Source organism: Panthera leo, chromosome B4 (assembly GCF_018350215.1).
Source record: "Panthera leo isolate Ple1 chromosome B4, P.leo_Ple1_pat1.1, whole genome shotgun sequence".
Classification (NCBI taxonomy): domain Eukaryota; kingdom Metazoa; phylum Chordata; class Mammalia; order Carnivora; family Felidae; genus Panthera; species Panthera leo.
In genome coordinates, this window is record NC_056685.1 from 64170076 (window position 1) to 64190148 (window position 20073).

A 20073-nucleotide genomic window follows, 5' to 3' on the forward strand; every position below is an offset into this window, starting at 1 on the left:
ACTGAATGACTTATAAAAATGAAGAGCAAAAATGAATCACATTTTTATATAGTGTTTCATTGGGGACAGTTTTGACATGGGAACACGAGTCAGAGTTCTTTACTAGTACGAGTTGACATGAGGGCCCATGTTAATAGGTTCCAAATATAGTGCAGAAGAACAAATGGTGAAATGGACATTTTTGCCAAAGTATAAGTGTAATCTTTACTGACATAAAATAAATTTAAAATGAGTAAAACTTCATCGTCTTAAGTTTAAAAATTTTTTCACTGTGAAGTATGTAAGATGTGTTCAGTTGATAACTTTGCAAATGCTGTGCCTTTGCCTGAATCTCTGTATTACATTTGTAGAGATGCTTGTGATCCCAGGAACCATTTACAGCTATCATGAAAAACGATCTACATTTCTCTATGTTTAAAGGTCCATTTCAAAGCAGGAGCTGAGCTATGTAATGGAAATAGTATTGGATTCAGAGCAAATATCTATATTCTGTGTTCCACACTCTAACTTGCTATGTGAACTTAGGTATGTTATCTAAATTCTCTGGGTCTCAATGTCTTCTACAGTGAACATATGAGCTTAGACTCCTCACCAAATTCTAAAATTCTATGGTTGAACTTCCCTCTATTTCAATCATGTTTTTTCTCCTTAACCATTTGTTATTTATTTACTATTAGAGAGAGGGGGGAAAGCATGCTCAAGTGGGAGAAAAAGGCAGAGAGAGAGAAACAGAGAGACAGAGACAGAGAGAGAATCTTAAGCAGGTCCCACGCTTAGCATGGAGCCTGACGTGGGGCTCGATTCCATGACTCTGGGATTATGACCTGAGCTAAAATCAAAGTTGGACTCTCAACCAGGTTGGACTGAGCCACCCTGGAGCCCCTAACCATTTGTTATTTACACGTGGAATGGGGCATATTAGAATTGAGCCCACCCGTGTCAACATGACTTAACTCTTTGCTCCAGGAAATTATCTTGCTCAGGAAGATTAGGCAGTAATTTAATAAATAACTTCACTGTTTGCTTTAGAAAATTCTTGCAAATCAATTTATCAGGACAAACACTTTGCTCATCTGGGCAAACAGCTCTCTTAATAGAACGATATATTGTTCATCTGGGCAAACAGTTTGACAAGTATGGAGAACAATGACATTATGCTTTGGGCTCTTTAAAGTGAATCTGCTGTAAATGCTATCTAATTGGGAGAAAAATGTCTTAGTATGTGAGTCTAGGTATTTTTCTTGACTAGCATGAGATTCTACATAGTTTGTATATTGCTGAGGTTAATTATATATAACATGGATAGTGAGAACATAGACATTGGGTTAATTATAACAAGGCAGGTGAGCAAAATCAATTTTCTCTGTCAAACATAGTTTACATCTTTATGTAAACAACAATTTGTTTATAAAATATATTCTAAGAAATTCAGTTTCCTATAACAAACATAACATAGTTTTAAGGTTCGAGGTTAAAGCCCTTATAGTTTGCATCTTTTTTTAGTTAAGTAAGCTCTTTGCCCAATGTAGGGCTTGAACTCACAACCCCGAGATCAAGATTCTCATGCTCTACTAAGTCAGCCAAGTGCCCCAACTCTTTATAGTTTGAAATAACATACTACAGAGGTTCCCTGACATTACTTACCCAACATTTAAGAGCTACTTATTAGTTTGACAAGAGGCAGAGCATGTGCAAATTTAAACTTAAAGCAGAAATTTGTGCCTGTTGTTTGAGTATTCTTTGTTCAGTGTGCTCCTAAGACTCCCAAATGAAACTACTTCTCAACTTGTCATATTTTTGATCCTTCCTGAATTCTTTTTTTTTAATTTTTTTAATCTTTATTTATCTTTGAGAGAGAGAGAGAGTGAGAGTGAGGGAGGGACAGAATCTGAAGCAGGCTCCAGGCTCTGAGCTGTCAGCACAGAGCCTGATGGGGGGCTCGAACTCATGAACTGTGATATCATGACCTGTGCCAAAGTTGGATGCTTAACTGACTGAGCCACCCAGGCACCCCAATCATTTCCGGATTCTTAAATAACTTCTATCAGTTATTTTTCTCAAAATTTCTCACTCAGTACCTTCATTACTCATGTGTTCTCTCTTTAATTTTAACCAAGACTGAATCAAGGTATTTTCAGATTTATACTTTTTATTTCCTCACGAAATGTGGTAGAAAAAGCTTTGTCCTTAGAGTCATAGTTTTACCTTAGGAAATTGAAACATGGATCTGAAAGCAGGTTGTTGAAGATACGGAGTTAGAACTTAGAATGTGCTTTTAAGAAGGAATAACCCTGAGAAGAGCCTGTGACATTACACTTTGTTGTTCTGACATAGCCATTTTGTTGTGGGATCATTTGGTGTGTACTAAAAAGGATACCTTGGTTTTCAGTTGAAAGAAATGGCCAAATAATGTGCAAAGCAGACAACCTTACCTTTCCTGAGCCTCATCCTGGTTGGCTACCTGTTACATTCTCTTTCCCTTCCTGAACTCCTCTTCCCCTACTCCCCACCCTGGCCCTGTGGATACTGGATAATGTTGAATTGGGGATGTGGCATAAGGTGAACTGGAGGGAAGCATGAGATGGGCTAATGGTTAAATAACATCTGGCAGGCCAACTGCATATAACTAGGCATTAGAAGTTTTCCAGCCACCCTTACTTATCTCAGGAAAAGCCATCAGTCATTAAAAACAAAGCATCTTTTCCTTCCTGAGATTTTACTTATATCTTTAAAAAAAATTTTTTTTTAACATTTATTTATTATCGAGAGACAGACACAGAGCATGAGCAGGGGAGGGCCAGAGAGAGGGGGAAATACATACTCTGAAGCAGGCTCCAGGCTGTGAGCTGTCAGCACAGAGCCCAACGCGGGGCTTGAACTCACAGACTGTGAGATTATGACCTGAGCCAAAGTCGGATGCTTAACCCAACTGAGCCACCCAGGCGCCCCTACTTATATCTTTAATGCCTGCATCTCAAATTCCATTCCTCTCATTTCTCCCTAAAGTTTTTTTTTTTAAGATTTTATTTTTAAGATGAATACACCCAATGTGAGGCTCAAACTCACAACCCTGAGATTAAGAATCATACCCTCCACTGGCCGAGCCAGCCAGATGCCCCTCATTTCTCCTTAAAGTTAAAGGCACTGATGCAGATTGGAATTGGAGTGGAAATGTTTGGGCTTGTGGGAGAAAAATTCATATTAGCTTTGGTTTGAAGAGAAGAATCTACTTGTGGTTATCATATTATTACAATCAGGCCCGATGGAAGAAACCGAAAAGTCTCGTTTTCTTACTGACTGAGGAATTTAAGGACTTTGCCAAGGATGTTACATATAGAGGGCTGGAGACAGCTTCCTTGACAGCCAATTAGTATGTATAGTTTTGAAGTTTATGACTATATTCCTCAAGAAATAGAATTAGCCTTCTGAAGTCTGGATGTCTCCAGGTAACTTGTTACACATTGGTTGGGACGCTTTTATGATGAAAAGATACAGAGTAGCCGTAAGTAAGACAGGAAAGAATCTTCACCTGGCACACGGTTAGGATTTGTAGATCTCCAAGTCCTAGGTATTATGGCTGTTCCTAGCCTTCATCTTATCAACTGGCTATGACTGCTTGTCTAACACAAATCTCTGAGTAATAAGCATGCATCGTATATTTTTTCCCAGTCCTTATGTATAATGATGAGTTTGGGGAGAGGACCAAATATCCTTAAAGTTCTATAGACATTTTAATAAATATTTGAGAGGAGAATGATTATAGGAGTAATATGTATGTTATAAATGCTCTAAAAATACTGAAAAAAAATAATGAGGAGCCTGAACATTCTTCATAGCCAGGGTCGGGGTCAGGGATGAATGTTGCATGACTTGGTAATAAAACCTGCAACTGTGCGCTTTGACAGGCCAGTCTGAATACCCTGCTTGTTAGTCTGTTTCCCCACCCTCATCTTCCCCATGCTGGTGGTTGAGAGGCACCTCTAGCCTACTTATTTCATGATTTTACTCCTCCCTTTAGTTCTTAGCACCAGGTCTGCTTAGTACTGCACCAAGGTCTGTTTTTCTTAAAATGCCCCCTCACTCTCATGGCTTCTGATGGTCTGTAAGTAAGTACCATCTACCTCCTTCCTTCTCCCTCAAGGCTTTTTGTGAAACCAGTCACCCTCAACTGGAAGCTTTTTCCACTTCCTTCTTGCCTGTTCACTATCAGTGGTTGTGAACACAACCACTGAACACAGTGGTTATGACCAACATCATAAAGGAGCCTTTAGGTCTGGGCTCTGGTTTCATCAATTGCTGGACTGGTGATCCTAGACAAATTTCTTACCTTTAATTTCTCAATATCTTTTTTCCCTTTTATATCACAGGCTGTTGACTTTTCATTTACTGTTCATTTCCACCTTTACTGATGTTCCACTGTTTTCTATTAAGAGTATGCTATGAATTCACAAAGACATGAATATAAGACTAGTAGGGATGAACCGCAGAGAAGAATAAATGTGAGGCAGAAAGGAGGTTATTGTGAATTAGAATAAAATTTGTTTATTTTTAAATTTTTTTTAAAGTTTATTTTTGAAAGAGAGAGAGTGCAAGCCGGGGAAGGCAGAGAGGGAAGGGGACAGAGGATCTGAAGCAGGCTCCGTGCTGGCAGCAGAGAACCTGATGTGGTGCTTAAAAAACTGTGAGATCATGACCTGAGCCAAAGTTGAACGTTTAACTGACTGAGCCACCCCGGTGCTGCTAGAATAGAATGTATTAATAGTTCTTGTAAATTTTTGGAAAGTATTGAGGATAATTAAAAGTTAAAAAATTATATAAGACAGTATATGGGGTACCTGGGGGCTCAGTCAGTTAAGTGTCCAACTCTTAATTTTGGCTCAGGTCATGATCCTAAGTTCTTGAGATAGAGCCCCATATTGGGCTCTGCCCTCACAGCACAGAACTGCTTGAGATTCTCTCTTTCAACCTTTCTCTCTGCCCCTCTCCTGTGCTTGTGCTCTCTTTCTCTCTTTCTCAAAATAAGTAAACATTTAAAAATATGAAAAAAAATATCTAAGAGACTATATCACTTACAATTTGGCTACATTTTACAGAAAACTCAAGTAGGAGTGGCTTAAACATAAAAGAGGCCCAAAACTAAATAGTTTAGCACTAGTTTGGCAATCCTGTGGTCACAAAGAGCCCAGGCTTCTTCCCACCTTCTTCCTGTTCTCCTTAGTGCTGGCTTACATGCCAAAAGTCTGCTCATAGTCACAAGATGCTCTTAGCACTCCAGCCATCATATCTATATTCCAAGCTGGAAGAAAACGAAATGGCAAAAGTGCACATCTGTCAACTGAATCAGCCCCCTTTGAAGGAGCTTCCCTGGCTTCTATCTACTTGGCTTCTGCTTACATTTCCTTGAACTCCTGTAGAAGTCCAGAAAGTTAGGAAAAGCAGTCTTTTTATCAGGTTTTTCATTTTCTGATTTGCTGCAGTTCTGCTCTGCATAGTACAGAATACTTGATGCCCAGGCTCTGGAGTCAGGCCACTGGGCTTTTAATCCTGGCTGTGCCGTTGTCCAGCTGGTGACTTTGGCAGATTACTGAACCTACTATTCAAAATAGTGAATAATAATACCATTATTTATTTTAAGTAATGTTTTAGGCTGAGGTGGCTTTTAAACATTCAAGTAAAAGATCAGGTTACTTTACATGAAGGCAAGAAGACACCCTCAAAACATTTGGTTCATTCATTTTGTTAACCAATAAGAACATGAGGGTCCACATACAGAGGAAAAGAAACAATATATCCAAGAAACATTTTTCTTTTCTTATATGATTTGTAATAAAAGTCACTCAATGTAGTCTCATATCTCAGTCACAACTGAGTTTTAAGAAAATCTAGGCCACATTGATAACTCCATGTTAGTACTGCTTTTTTATTTTTGCTAATAGCTGCAAAATCAGGAATATTTCCTCATTAATTTCTTCTTTAGGCTTTCCAAAAAGCCTACAGTATTTCTTCTCTGAGAATAGAGTGTGAGATAATCTTTTTCCTGAATGAAACCAGGTTTTCCTTTTCTGACTCTGGAACTAGAATAATCTCCTGGGGGATCCCTCTTATCTAGGGCGATTGTGGTGGTCACTCTGCCTGAGCTGATTTCTGTTCACTTTCTTGAGCTGAATCAACTCAATGGCTCTACAAGTTGTCCTTTAAAGCACTAGACTTGTTTTTATACAAAACTTGCATATAAATAAAACCACCAGTTTTCCTAAGTTTTAACGAGGCCTTGATAGTCCAGCAATTTGGTACCTAAATGCACAGGTTCTGAATAAATGTTGGAAGGAAGGAAGGATGGCAGAAAGGGAAAAAGGGAAGGGAGGGAAAGTTAGCAAAAAGAAATTTTTTTTTTACTGAATATTGGTTTGAATTTTAGTTGGGAAAAGGAATGTAAAATTTATTAATTTTCTACTTGGAGACCCAGAGTATAACTTATGATGACTTAAGAAGTTAAGTTCCTTTTATCTACATCTTAATAGACAAAGATGCTCAATGGATAAAATCCAGAAAAAAATTTTACCTGTATTTTATACATATTTTGTTCAGAAAACAGAATCTATTTAAAGATTGAAGAGGTTTTTTTTTTTTTCTGGTTGTAATACTCATAAAATGTGTGCATTTGAGTTTTGCTCCTGGACAGACATATTCTGCTAAGCAAGCAGTCTTAAAAGAGATTGATTGCTGAGCATGTATGTTTTTCCTTATGCTGATTCTTAGTCTCTGTAATTTGCTTGAGACTGTGGATAGCTATAGTAATAAGAGACTAGCTTTTAACCCAGGCAAAGGAGGCTGAAGTGAAACATCAGAAATAAGACTGACTATATACATCAACTAAGGGACAGTGGTTGCCTAACCCTTTTGACCCCAAGATTTCTTATGACATAAAACACCCTGCCAACAACAGAGAAAATACTTAGAACCCAGGGAAAGCTAAGGAAGAGGAAGCATGGGTGATCACCAGCCTGGCCAGATGGAGTCCTTTTGGTTGAGCCAAGTTCACCAGGGTAGAAGACCAGATCCTAGCTTGAGGCCCACACCCTGATGAGTAAAACATGTGTTAAAGACTTCAAGGGGCCCAGTGGGGAACAATGAGCAAGATTTGGAGGTCCTGAACTTCCCTAAGTTTTGGGGGTGGGAGAGGAAAGGTATAACTTTTTTCTTTTTCTACTTTTTGGGTTTATCTATATTTTCCTCAGTAATTACATATATTACTCATATAAAGGTTTTATATATTCACTGGCTAAATTTCAAAATCAATATGGATTTGCTCCTTTCCTACAAAGTATGACATTTTCATTTAATAGATTGCCGTCAGTACTCACATTCTGTTTGATGCAGATAGTTCAAAGCTTAAATAACAATGAATAAGGTTTAGATGATACAAGTTACCCCTTCTTTCTCAGGGGAACTGCCCCTCACTTCAGTACCTTAACATCTGTGGCGCATTATGGGATAGTCTAGAGACAGGCACACTTCTGTCAATATGATTTCTGATGGACTTGGCACTTGATATCAGCAGGAAAGGAGGGGCAATTCATTACATAGTGCTAGGGATATTGATTATTTATATAGAAAATAATTAAAATAGATCTGTACTTCATTCCACACACAAAAATCAATTTCATGTAGATTAAGGGACTTAAATGTAAAAGGCAAAACTTTTGAACTTTTGGAAGAAAATACAGAATAGCTTTATGACCTTGAAGAAGGGAAGGATCTTAAATGAGACACAAAAGTCCTGGCCAGAGAGCAAGGGATTAGTCACTGGACCTAAAACTAAGGACATTACTTGATCAAAAGACATCACTAAAAGATTGGAGCGGCGGGGAGAGCAACAAACCAGGAGAAAATATTTGCCATACTTATTAGTAACAAATAGTAAGGGAACAGGAACCTGTCCTTTAGAAAATGAGACCTTATGTTTTCAAAAGACACTGTAAAATGTGTGAAAAGACAAACCATAAATACTGGGGGAAGATATTTGCCATGCATATAACTGACAAATTAGTAAAGGTGGGGGCGGGGGGAAACACTCTGTTGAAAAATGGAAAAAAAAGCCTTGAGTAGAAACTACACAGAAAGGGAAAGGTGAACGGTTAATAAAAATATGAAAATGCATAACCTCATTTGTAATCATGGAAATGCAAATTAAACCACTAGGTGGTACTATTTTACCCTCCCCAAGGTGGTAAAAACTTTAAAGTCTTCAAGTAAACAGTAAGGATGTGGAGCATTAGGAACTCTCGGTCGCTGCTGGTGGCAGTGTGAGTTGGCCCAGCATCGGAGTCCCCTGCAGCCCTGCTGGGGAGAGCAGAGCTGTGTGTGATCTGCAACCTGGCCATTCAGCTCCTGGCCCGCACCCCAGACCTGTGGTCCTCAACCCTTCCTTACGTTAAAATCTCAAAATGAGTGTGTCAGAAATACTTAGGCGAGGACTTACCCCAGACCTGTGGATACCAAACTGTGTGCCCAGGGTGCCCAGGGGCACTGCGGCAGCCCCACAGAGGACCAAGGGATATTCACAGTGATACTTGGCCTCTGTTGACCCTGTGTGAGCTACTAGCTCCAGATAGTTCAGATCACAGTTTCAATATCAGATTGGGCTACATTCTTCTGTTTTTTTTAGCACAATATTTTGCAAAGCTGGGTTTTCAGTGGTTGCTAATAAAAAGCAGATGCCATGCGAAAATCAATGTGTAACAGGAAATGAGGGTGACCGGGTCCAATCTGATTCCAGGTTTGAGAAGTTGTGCAGTGCCCAGGGGATACACACATCTCATTAGTAAATAATTATGGTTATTTAAGAATGACATTAGAATATTATTTTTTCTTTAAATTTGCATACATTAGATTTTTTTTTATGAATGACAACTTTATTTTTTTATTTTTTGTTTTTTTACTTTCTGTAATTTATTCGTCTTTTATAATTTACATCCATGTTAGTTAGCACATGGTGCAACAATGATTTCAGGAGTAGATTCCATAAGCCCCTTACCCGTTTAGCCCATCCTCCCCTCCCACAACCCCTCCAGCAACCCTCTGTTGTTCTCTATATTTAAGAGTCTCTTATGTTTTGTCCCCCCTCCCTGTTTTTATATTATTTTTCCTTCCCTTCCCTTGTGTTCATCCATTCTGTGTCTTAAAATCCTCCTATGAGTGAAGTCATATGACATTTGTCTTTCTCTGACTGACTGATTTTGCTTAACATACTACCCTCTAGCTCCATCCACATAGTTGCAAATGGCAAGATTTCATTCTTTTTGATTGCCGAGTAATACTCCATTGTATATATATATACCACGTGTTCTTTATCCATTCATCCATCAGTGGACATTTGGGCTCTTTCCATACTTTGGTTATTGTCAATAGTGCTGCTGTAAACACTGGGGTGCATGCGTCCCTTCGAAACAGCACACCTGTATCCCTTGGATAAATACCTAGCAGTGCAATTGCTGGGTCGTAGGGTAGTTCTATTTTCAGTTTTTTGAGGAACCTCCATACTGTTTTCCAGAGTGGCTGCACCAGCTTGCATTCCTACCAGCAGTGCAAAAGAGATCCTCTTTCTCCGCATCCTTGCCAACATCTGTTGTTGCCTGAGTTGTTAATGTTAGCCATTCTGACAGGTGTAAGGTGGTATCTCATTGTGGTTTTGATTTGTATTTCCCTGATGATGAGTGATGTTGAGCACTTTTTCATGTGTCGCTTTGCCATCTGGATGTCTTCTTTGGAGAAGTATCTATTCAGTGTGACAACTTTATTTTTTACACTTAAAGGCTGATGAAAAACCATTACTAATCCTTTTAAAGAAAATGCAACATCTCTATCAGAAAGGATGACTGTATTTACTGATTAAATACCATTTACGTTTTTTACAACACAATTCGAAGACACCGAACATACATGTTTAATCTCAGTACAGTGGATTCAAGACCAAGTATAAGTACTAAAGCATCAAGGCCAGATTACAAATTATCATAGTCATCATTGTCATTGTCATCATCATCATCATCATCTTCTCATTTTCTGTTCAGCACATTTGATGATTCATTGGCAGTACTTTGTGATGACTCCATTTAGTGGTAATAAGGATGTTTTTGGACCCAATTAATGATGGATTAACCAGAATGTTCTGAACCGTGGATGTTGCAGAAATTGATGCTTTATCAGCTTGGGACTGTGCAGTGGGCAGCACAGGACTGTAAACCTTTGCTCTGTGAGGAACATTGGAGTCCCGAATTTAGTTGACACAGTGTGGGTTTGTGGGTTTGGCATGCCAAGTGTGGGTCTACTAGTCTACTAGTCTACTACATCTTAGTCTGCTAGTAACTGAACCAATAATTAACTGTGGAACTGTTATTCTTCTCACAGAAGTAGATGCCTTTTTTTTTTTTTTTTTTTTTTTTTTTTTTTAATAAAGACTGAAGTCTATAGTTTGGAGCAGTGAACCAGTATCTCTCAGGTGGCGACCTGGGACCTGAATATGGCTTGGCTACTGGCAAAGGAGTTTGATTTCTTTGCCTTGCAACGTCTAATAGAAAAATCTCTTGGGGGAGGGGAGGTAAAAGACTGATCAGCATTACATTGGGTTGCCAATCACACATCATTTGCATCAACAGTAGCTTTCTTAGTATGCCTTCAATAAATTTTTGCTTCATCTAGAATTGTGATCACATATCAGAAGGCAAACTCCACCTGATTTATAACTCTTGGCTTATATTCTGTAATGCCCATATCTTCAGGATTTGTGCCATCATCTGTGCATCTTTCAGCGTGCTCTTGGGAGAAGCCATCTTGCCAGACTCCATGATCTCCATTGTGGCTAAATAACCCACATTAATGTATTTCAGTCCTGATCTTGCAAGTTCTTTGCCTAGCGTGTTTTTTCCAACCCCTGGTGTACCACACTGGCTCCAGGAGCCTTGGCTCATGTGCTGTACATGCGTTAGTTTTTCAAACACCTACTACATTGTTAGGACATAAATAGTTATTTAGGAAAGAGTTGTTCAGTAGTTCTTTTGTCCTGGGGTGCCATGAAAACATTGAGACACCAGGTGTGCCTTAAACCATGAATGCTTAGGAATCTCTATCCCAAATCAGTTAACTCAGAATATTTGGAGATGGAGTCTGTGTGTCTGGTTTCAAGAACTTTACAGGTGATTCTAATAGGCCACTAGGGCTGTACCATTATAGAGAAACTTTTGCACTTGTGATTTAGGATAATGCTATTCAAAGTATATCTGGGGACCAGCACTATTTGCAAATTATTTCCTGCAGGTCTACCAAGATGAATATAGTTTATATTAATCACACTTTCAGTGAGGTACAGTTTTTATAATCCTTTTGTAATTCTCTTTTACTCCTACGTTATGTTTGTTCTGGTTAAGTTTATTGAAATACAATTTTATGTCTCTTACATTTATTAATAAAAAAATTGGTTAAGTGAATTCTGGTGAGGATGTGGAGCACTGTGAACCCCCATGCATTGCTGGTGCAAATGAAAAATGATGCAGCCACTTTGGAAGACAATTTGGGGGTTTCCTGTAAAACTAAACATATTCTTGCCATATGATCTAGTGATCACGGTCCTTGACATCTAAAGGAATATGGATATGAAAACATATCCACAAAAAGCCTGTACATGGATGTTTACAGCAGCTTTGTTCATAGTTGCCAAAACTTAAAAAAAAAAATTTTTTAATGTTTGTTTATTTTAGAGACAGAGAGACAGCACAAACAGGGGAGGGGCAGAGAGAGCCAGAGACAGAATCTGAAACAGGCTGCAGGCTCTGAGCTGTCAGCACAGAGCCCGACATGGGGCTTGAACCCACAAACTGTGAGATCATGACCTGAGCTGAAGTCGGACGCTTAACCGACTGAGCCACCCAGGTGTCCTGATAGTTGCCAAAACTTGAAAGCAACAAAGATGTCCATCAGTAGATGAATGAATAAATAAAAGGTAGTCCCTCTAAACAATGGAATCATATTCAGTGCTAAAAAGAAACGAGCTATCAAGCCATGAAAAGACATGGAGGAGACTTATATACATATTGCTAAATGAAAGAAGCCAATCTGAGAATGCTAAATACATACGTATGATTCCAACTATATGACATTGGCAAAACCACAATGGAGATAGTGGAAAGATCAGTGGTTGCCAGGAGCTAGTGGGGATGAGTAGGCAGGACACAGAATTTTTAGGGCGGTGAAACTGTTTGGTATGATGAAGGTGGTTACATGTCATTATACATTTTTCTAAATCTATACAAAGTACAACACCAAGAGTGCATACTAATGTAAAGTATGGACTTTGAATGATAATGATGTGTCAGTGTAGGTTCGTTGATTGTAACAAATGTGCCTCTCTGGTGGGGAAGGCTATGCATGTGTAGGGACAAGGAATAATGGGAAATCTCCATAACCTTCCTCTCAATTTTGATGTGTACCTAAAAGTGCTCTTAAAAAAACAGTCTTAAAAAGAATTGAGGCCTATATTTTGTATTTTTCTTCTCACATTTTTAGCAATTTATGTTTGTCCAGCTTTATTAAGGTATAATTGACTTGCAACAAACTGCACATATTTAAAGTGAACAGTTTGTTCAATTTTGACATATGCATGCATTTATTAAACCATTACCACAACCAAAATAATGAACATATCTATCAGTCCTTAAAATATTTTCAGGGGCGCCTGGGTGGCTCGGTCGGTTAAGTGTCCGACTTCAGTTCAGGTCATGATCTCACAGACCGTGAGTTCGAGCCCTGCGTCGGGCTCTGGGCTGATGGCTCAGAGCCTGGAGCCTGCTTCCGATTCTGTGTCTCCCTCTCTTTCTGCCCCTCCCCCGTTCATGCTCTGTCTCTCTCTGTCTCAAAAATAAACGTAAAAAAAAAAAAATTTTTAAAAATTAAAAAAACAAAAAACAACAACAAAAAAATATTTTCATGCCCCTTGATAATCTCTCCCTTTTGCCCCTCCACACCCCTTCCTCAGCACCCCCTACCCCATCTCAGAGCAACCACTCATCTGCTTTCTGTCACTACTGATTCTTTTACATTCTCTAGAATGTCATGTAAATGGAATCTGACAGTATACACTCTTGTTTTGTCTGGGTTCTTGTACTCAGCACGATTATTTTGCATACGTTGCATGTATCAGCGTTCATTCCTTTTCATTGCCAAGTAATGTTCCATTGTATGGCTCTACCATATTTGTTTATTCGTTCACCTCTCGGTGGACATTTGAGTTGTTTCTCATTTTGTATATTACAAATAAAGTTGGTATAGGGGTGCCTGGGTGGCTCAGTTGGTTGAGCATCCAACTTCAGCTCAGGTCATGATTTCACAACTCGTGAGTTCGAGCCCCGCATTGGACTCTGTGCTGACAGCTTGGAGCCTGGAGCCTGCTTCAGACTCTGTGTCTCCCTCTCGTTCTGCCCCTTACCCACTCGCATTCTGTCTCTGTCTCTCTCAAAAATAAATAAACATTTAAAAAAATTAAAAAAAAAAACAAAGTTGCTATAAATATTTATGTACAAATCTTTATGTGGACACATGCTTTCATTTATTTTGGGTAAATAAATACCTAGGAGCGGAACAGTTAGGTCATATGGTCGGTGTATGCTTATAGTAATTTATTTTTATTTCATTTTACAAAAGCATTAGTCTACCAAAGATTGGAAATAAAACTGTTCCTCACCACATGTATTTTGAGAAGTATTAGCCTAGGAGATAGGCAGAAGAATATCCAGAGCTGCATTGTTTATATCAAAAAACTAGAAGCAATCCAATTATCCATTGTCAGGAGAATAGATTATTAAAATGAGGTAATTGGGCGCCTGGGTGGCTCAGTCGGTTAAATGTCTGACTTCGGCTCTGGTCATGATCTCGCGGTTCGTGAGTTCAAGCCCCGCATGGGTCTCTGTGCTGACAGCTCAGAACCTGGAGCCCACTTTGGATTCTGTGTCTCAATTTCTCTCTGCTCCTCCCCTGCTCATGCTCTGTCTCTCTCTCCTTCAAAAATAAACATTCAAAAAAAATTTTAATGGGGTATATATTTATATATTTGTTATTCAGTAGAATATAGCAATGAAAAAAGATGAATTACAGCTATACCAATCAAAATAGATATATTGTAGGAATGTAAACTTGAGTTAAAAAAGCAAATTACAAAAGAATGAATATGGAATGATTCCATTGTAGGACTTCAAAAACAAGCAATATTGAACAATATATTATTTACAAATACATACATATATGGTAAACTACAAAAAAGCAAGGAAATGGTAAATACAGAATAGTGTTTACTTGGGGGGCGTTGGGGTGCAATGAGGGAGATAGGGCAAACAGAAACTTTTGAGACTAACAAATTGTGGTCTTTTTTTTAAACTACAGAAATTAATTTTGATGTTATTTTTTGTGCTTATATTTTGTTATAAATTTTCTTTGTGTATGTTCAATATATAACAACAACATTTAGAAAAATCTCTGAACTGGGGCTCCTGAGTGGCTCAGTCGGTTAAGTGTCCGACTTCGGCTCAGGTTATGATTTCACACTTTGTCAGTTGGAGCGCCATGTCGGGCTCTGTGCTGACAGCTCAGAGCCTGGAGCCTGTTTTGGATTCTGTGCCTCCCTCTCTCTCTGCCCCTCTCCCACTCACGCTCTATCTCTCAAAAATGAATAATGTTAAAAAAAAAAAAAAAGAGAAGTCTGAATAGTTTTAAAAGGCTGCCTGAATAGTTCTGGGGCACCTGGGTGGCTCAGTTGGTTAAGCGTCTGACTCTTGATTTCGGCTCAGGTCATAATCTCATGGTTCATGGGTTTGAGCCCCGCCTCAGGCTGTGTGCTGACAGTGCACAGCCTGCTTGGGATCCTGTCTCTCCTCTCTCTGCCCGACCCTGCCCCCCCCCCCAAATAAATAAATAAACTTAAAAAAAATAAAAGGGGGTATGTTTACCAAGACAGAAGGTGCCAATTATAAACCATCAAGAATACAAAAAAAAAATCTAGGCTTTAAGTAAATATATATGTGAATGATAGGCTGTTAGGTATTACACTTGGAAATATCAGAGGCAATAACTCAAGTTATCATAGATATCTTGTTTTTCCAAGATGGATGGAATTTACAATGTGGTAGGAGTTAGGTTAAAAGTCAGAAAAGATAGGGAAAGTTAAGGAAGAGTTGCAAGTTCTCACTGAAAGAAGATAAAGCTGAATTCTTTGCTAAAGTAAACTTTAGAGCTTAGGCCTTGAGACATTTCTGTTGTTTTTTTGCTTGTTTGTTTGTTTTTACATTTTGAATGGCTTAATAAGAAAAAGCGTACATCAGAACTCCCTTTCCGGTAAGAGGTTTAGGGTTTCAGAAATGCACAGGGAGCTGTGATTCACGGAGAGAACAGCCCCCTGAGTCATGCACAAGTTCGCAGAGAACCTCGCACCAGACCTGAGACTTCCAAAGGGGAGGTGAGAGGCAGGGGCAGACAGTGTTTAGTAAGCCTCTACTGTGTGCAAGGTATTTTGTATGGGTTTTATACCTCTTCTCTGATACCCTTACCTTTGAGGGCCAGTCTGTTTTTACTTTTAAGGTAGATGGTATTATTCTCGTTTATGTACATGTGAGGACTGAGACATAGAAATTCAAAACCTTGCCAGAGATTTCAGAAGAGGCTTATTTAAACCCAGATCTGTTTGATTCCAAAGCACGTTTTCTTCCTCCTGATAATAGCCAGTAATTTTTGAGCATTTACTGTATTTGTACCAAGAACTGTACCAAGCGATACATAGATTTTCTCTTTTAAGCCTAACAATAACCCTATGAGATAAGAAAACTGAGGTATAAGATATTAAGTAACTTGTTCAGTGCTCTACAGTTAGGAAGTGGCAGAGTTGCTCTAGCTCAGGAGCCCATGCCCTTGACCTCTTCTGCCTCTTATGAGTACATGTGCCCTTTCAAGGATCAGGCTTGATTCTCACTGTCAAGGATACCCTAGGACTCCTAGTAACTTTTGAGCCATGAGTCATGGAAACCGATTTTTCCCAGCTGGGTACTTTTGGGTTGTCTCACCTCCAGTGATCTCTTCCCTTGTTATTGGATCATACCCTCTAAGATACTTTCCTGCTGGAATAAGTCGTTTGGGAAATGTTTCTCAGTCACCTCTAACAAGTGTAGCTCATTTATTCCTGTGTGTGTTATGCACATACTTTATGAAATCTTTTGGACCCATTATTTCCCACGGAATGAGTGGATCCTTAGTAGAACTCTCAGTTCTCTTAAACTCTCAGACTATATTCTTTAACATGGGCTTTCTTTAAGGCTTAAATTTCAAAGAAATGGTAATTCAACATTATTTAAACCATTTGATGGGATTATAACTCCTATCCTTTCTACTCCAAAAGAATTTGAAGTAGATCAAAATAAAAGAAGCCCATACCATGGGGGTTAATACAACAAAAACTCAAAACAGTATAGAGAAAACAGGAGAGAGTTATGCCAGAAACTTAAGATATTTTAGTTAATTGCTCTAGAGCACTTAATGCTGAATTTCCTGGCCAGCTGAGGCAACAGAGAAATATAATTGGTCAGATAGTTTTTATTATATGTTTAAATCTTTTTTTTTTTTTTTTTAATGTTTATTTATTTTGAGGGAGAGAGAGACAGAGTGTGAGCAGTGGAGGGGCAGAGAGAGAGGGAGACACAGAATCCAAAGCAGGCTCCAGGCTCCGAGCTGTGAGCACAGAGCCCGATGCAGGGCTCAAACTCACAAACCATGAGACCATGACCTGAGCTGAAGTCGGATGCTTAACTGACTGAGCCACCCAGGTGCCCCTATGTGTTAAAGAAGGTAAAGTTGTTCATTGGAGAGGATGGGTTACAATGATAGGTTAGTTGCCAACCGTTTTTTCCTACATATTAAATCATGGCTCAATATTTCCTGATGCACCCAGATCTTAAAGTGCTACATGTAGTAGAGATTTTGAAGGACTGCCATTGATAGTCCTTTAAAGAGGTGCCATGGCACTGCAGTAATTCTTGTTTAGTAACACCGAAATTTAGGCTTGCTGCTGAGGCGAAAGGCCAGATTCTGGCTCACTCTACCTCCTTTGTTCAGGTTCTGCTCAAAGGTCACCCCTTTCCCCGATGGTGCTGTTTAAATGGGTGGGCACCTGCCTTACTCTCTATCCCTGTTCTGTCCAACATGGTAGCCACTAGCCAAATGTAACAATTAAAATTAATGAAATTACATAAAATGAAAAAATTCAATTCTTTGGTCACTCTGGCCACAATTTCAGAGCCCATCAGTCACATGTGGTTAGTGCTTAGTGGACAACATAGATACATCTTTGCAGAAAGTTCTATTAGGCAGTGCTATTCTGTGCTTTTATGCTTGCTTTCATTTTCTTTCTAGAACTTTTCCAACATTATGCCACATACTTACTGATTTATTTATGTTCCGCTGGAATGTATGCTCCCACTAGCAGAGATCTTTTTTCTAGAACATTGCAGATCTTCAGTGCTTAAAGCAGTGCCTATTACAGTTCCCTGTAAGTACTTGTTGAGCACTTAGATCAATGAAATGAATGAATAGATTTTAATATTTGAAATAAAAAAGATTTTGTCTGATGTCCTTGGATGATTTAGTATATTGTTTTGCCACAGTTTTTAAGATGAAAGAATGAAAATTCTGTAACCAAGGACACATATTTTTAAGATAATGTAACATTATTAAATACACTAGCCAAACTTTTATTTCTTTTATCATTCATATTAGGAAGGATAATAAGTACGAAAACTCCACTTAACAGCTAGTGTATTGTCCTGAACATGAAGGTAAAAAATATCAGTTTTCTTTAGGTTAAGAAGTCATGTGAGTAGGATGAGAAAGGAAAAAAACTATTTTGTAGCTAACTGGACTTCCATTGGTATGTAATTGAAAGCAACTGTGATTCCATTGTAATGGAATATATGAAGATAATATTCTACAATTAAATCCTAATACATTCCAAAATTGTATAGAAATATCAATTTACCTGAATTAATTTCAAATGAAAATTACCCATGAAATGATTGCAGTACATAAAAGTATTTGCTGTCTGAAAGATAACTAGAGGCATGACTACCCTGGGTTTGCCTATATACATAGACATCGAAGCTAGTTTTGTGATTTCTGCCAAGGATACAGCTTCAATGGCCTTGAAGAAGATTGTCTTCTCTTGGGTCCAGCTTTGTCGGGATATACTTGGAGTAGTGATGGAGGAGGAAGCTACCTGGCAGAGCCAGACAGGTCTGATGAATGCACTTTGACAATTAACCAAATGATAGATGTCAGCTGGTATGCCATCCCATTCTAGTTACTGACAGTTAGGAATTAGGTAAAGTAGGAGTGTTTTCTCCTTTTTTCTTCCTTTCTAAATTGCAGGTATTTTCTGAGTAGTGTTAGTACTCAGTGCATTTGCAAATGTAGATCGTGGGGCTTCTGTAGCCTATGCAGCACTGCTATTATTTTTCTATTTCAAGTGAGAAACACCATGGTTAATGTCCTTGGATAACCTTGCATACTTTCACTGGTTTTTAAATCAGGTCCAATGAAGGGCTAAGTTCTTCATTAAAAAAATGACTAACTTTGGAAGCCCATATGTTCAGTTAAGGTTCTGAGCTGCAATAAATGTAAAGAGTCATCAAAATGTTTATATTTGCAATTTCAGTTCTTGATTCTTTTTTGAAATCTGTTCTATGTATATATTTGAAAAATTTTATCTCCTTTGGTGTTGGACCCAGAGTATAATTTTTAAAACTTTATGTCAGGGGTGGAGAGGCACAGTCACTTGCTGTTAAGACTTTAGGGTTTGTTTCAGCTACCAAGAGAGTATTGCTTACGTACTGAGAATAATATGACCTCCATTTTTGAGTGCCTAATAAGTCTATTGATTTTACTCAGGAAGAATAAAGAATATGTCCTCTGGCAGTTTTCTATTATGAAGAAGTGGAAAAATAGGTTGTAAAAAAGAAGGTAGCTGAGGTGCTTGACACAGTTAATGCTAATTGTAAATTTTACTGATGCCTAACTATGTAGTCAGGGTTCCTTTGCTAGGGGGAAGGTAGGTGAAGACTTCACCAGCTCACCATGGGGAAGTGTGCTGTCAGACCTCTCCCCTCCAAAGGCTTTCTAATGGGTAATGAATTCAGAATTGCCCTCACAGAATTTGACCACTACTGATGGAAAAGCAAAGTAAACATCACCTCTGAAGATAATTTTTCATCTGCTCATGAGTCTATATGTTTATTACTACATCTAGAAATTTGGCTACTCAAATAAGAGTTTATTTCTGTTTGGAGACTTAACAAGCCAAACACCAAAATGAATGTTCTACTCTGTACAGATGAACGTCCATCTGTCCATACAGGAATGTTTCCTTCTCAGTTGATGCTTAGGAACCATCTTTTGATTTTGATCTATGTAGAAATTCTAAAGAAGATAGTTTACTGAGACATAGGTTTGCAGGTTATTATTTTTTAAAATTTCTGTTCTATGAGTATAATTTGAAGAAGAGTCTTTGAAATAATGAAATCATACTGTCTCCTCCTAAGTTTTACAATTTCCCTTGTAATGGATCAACACATACCTTTTCTGCCTTCAGGTTTGTAATGATGTCAAACAATTTTCCAGATTAACTCCAGCCTGTATGAAGTCCAGCAGCATAATTTTACGACATTTTAAATTTCAGAATAAAATTGCATTACATAATAAAGCCTCAGTACTATTTTTTTAAATTAAAGTATAGTTGACATACAGTGTTATGTTAGTTTCAGGTGTACAACATAGTCAATAACTTTATATATTATGCTGTGGTTATCACAAGTGTAGCTACCATCTGTCACTATATAATGCTATTACAATACCATTGACTGTATTCCCCATGCTGTACCTTTCATCCCGGTGACTTACTTACTCATTCCATAACTGGAAGACTTTGTCTCCCACTCCCGTTCGCCCATTTTGTCCATACCCCCACTCCCCTCCCTCTGGCAACCATCAGTA

General features: G+C 38.5%; 1 protein-coding gene and 1 pseudogene across 4 annotated transcripts in view; one reads left to right on the top strand and one right to left on the bottom strand.

Annotated features, from left to right (window-relative positions):
* BICD1 (BICD cargo adaptor 1) overlaps positions 1–20073 on the top strand; it is a 245582-nt gene that overhangs the window by 84867 nt on the left and 140642 nt on the right. The gene's annotated exons all lie outside the window — the stretch shown is intronic.
* On the bottom strand, positions 10005–10847 carry LOC122224415 (annotated as a pseudogene).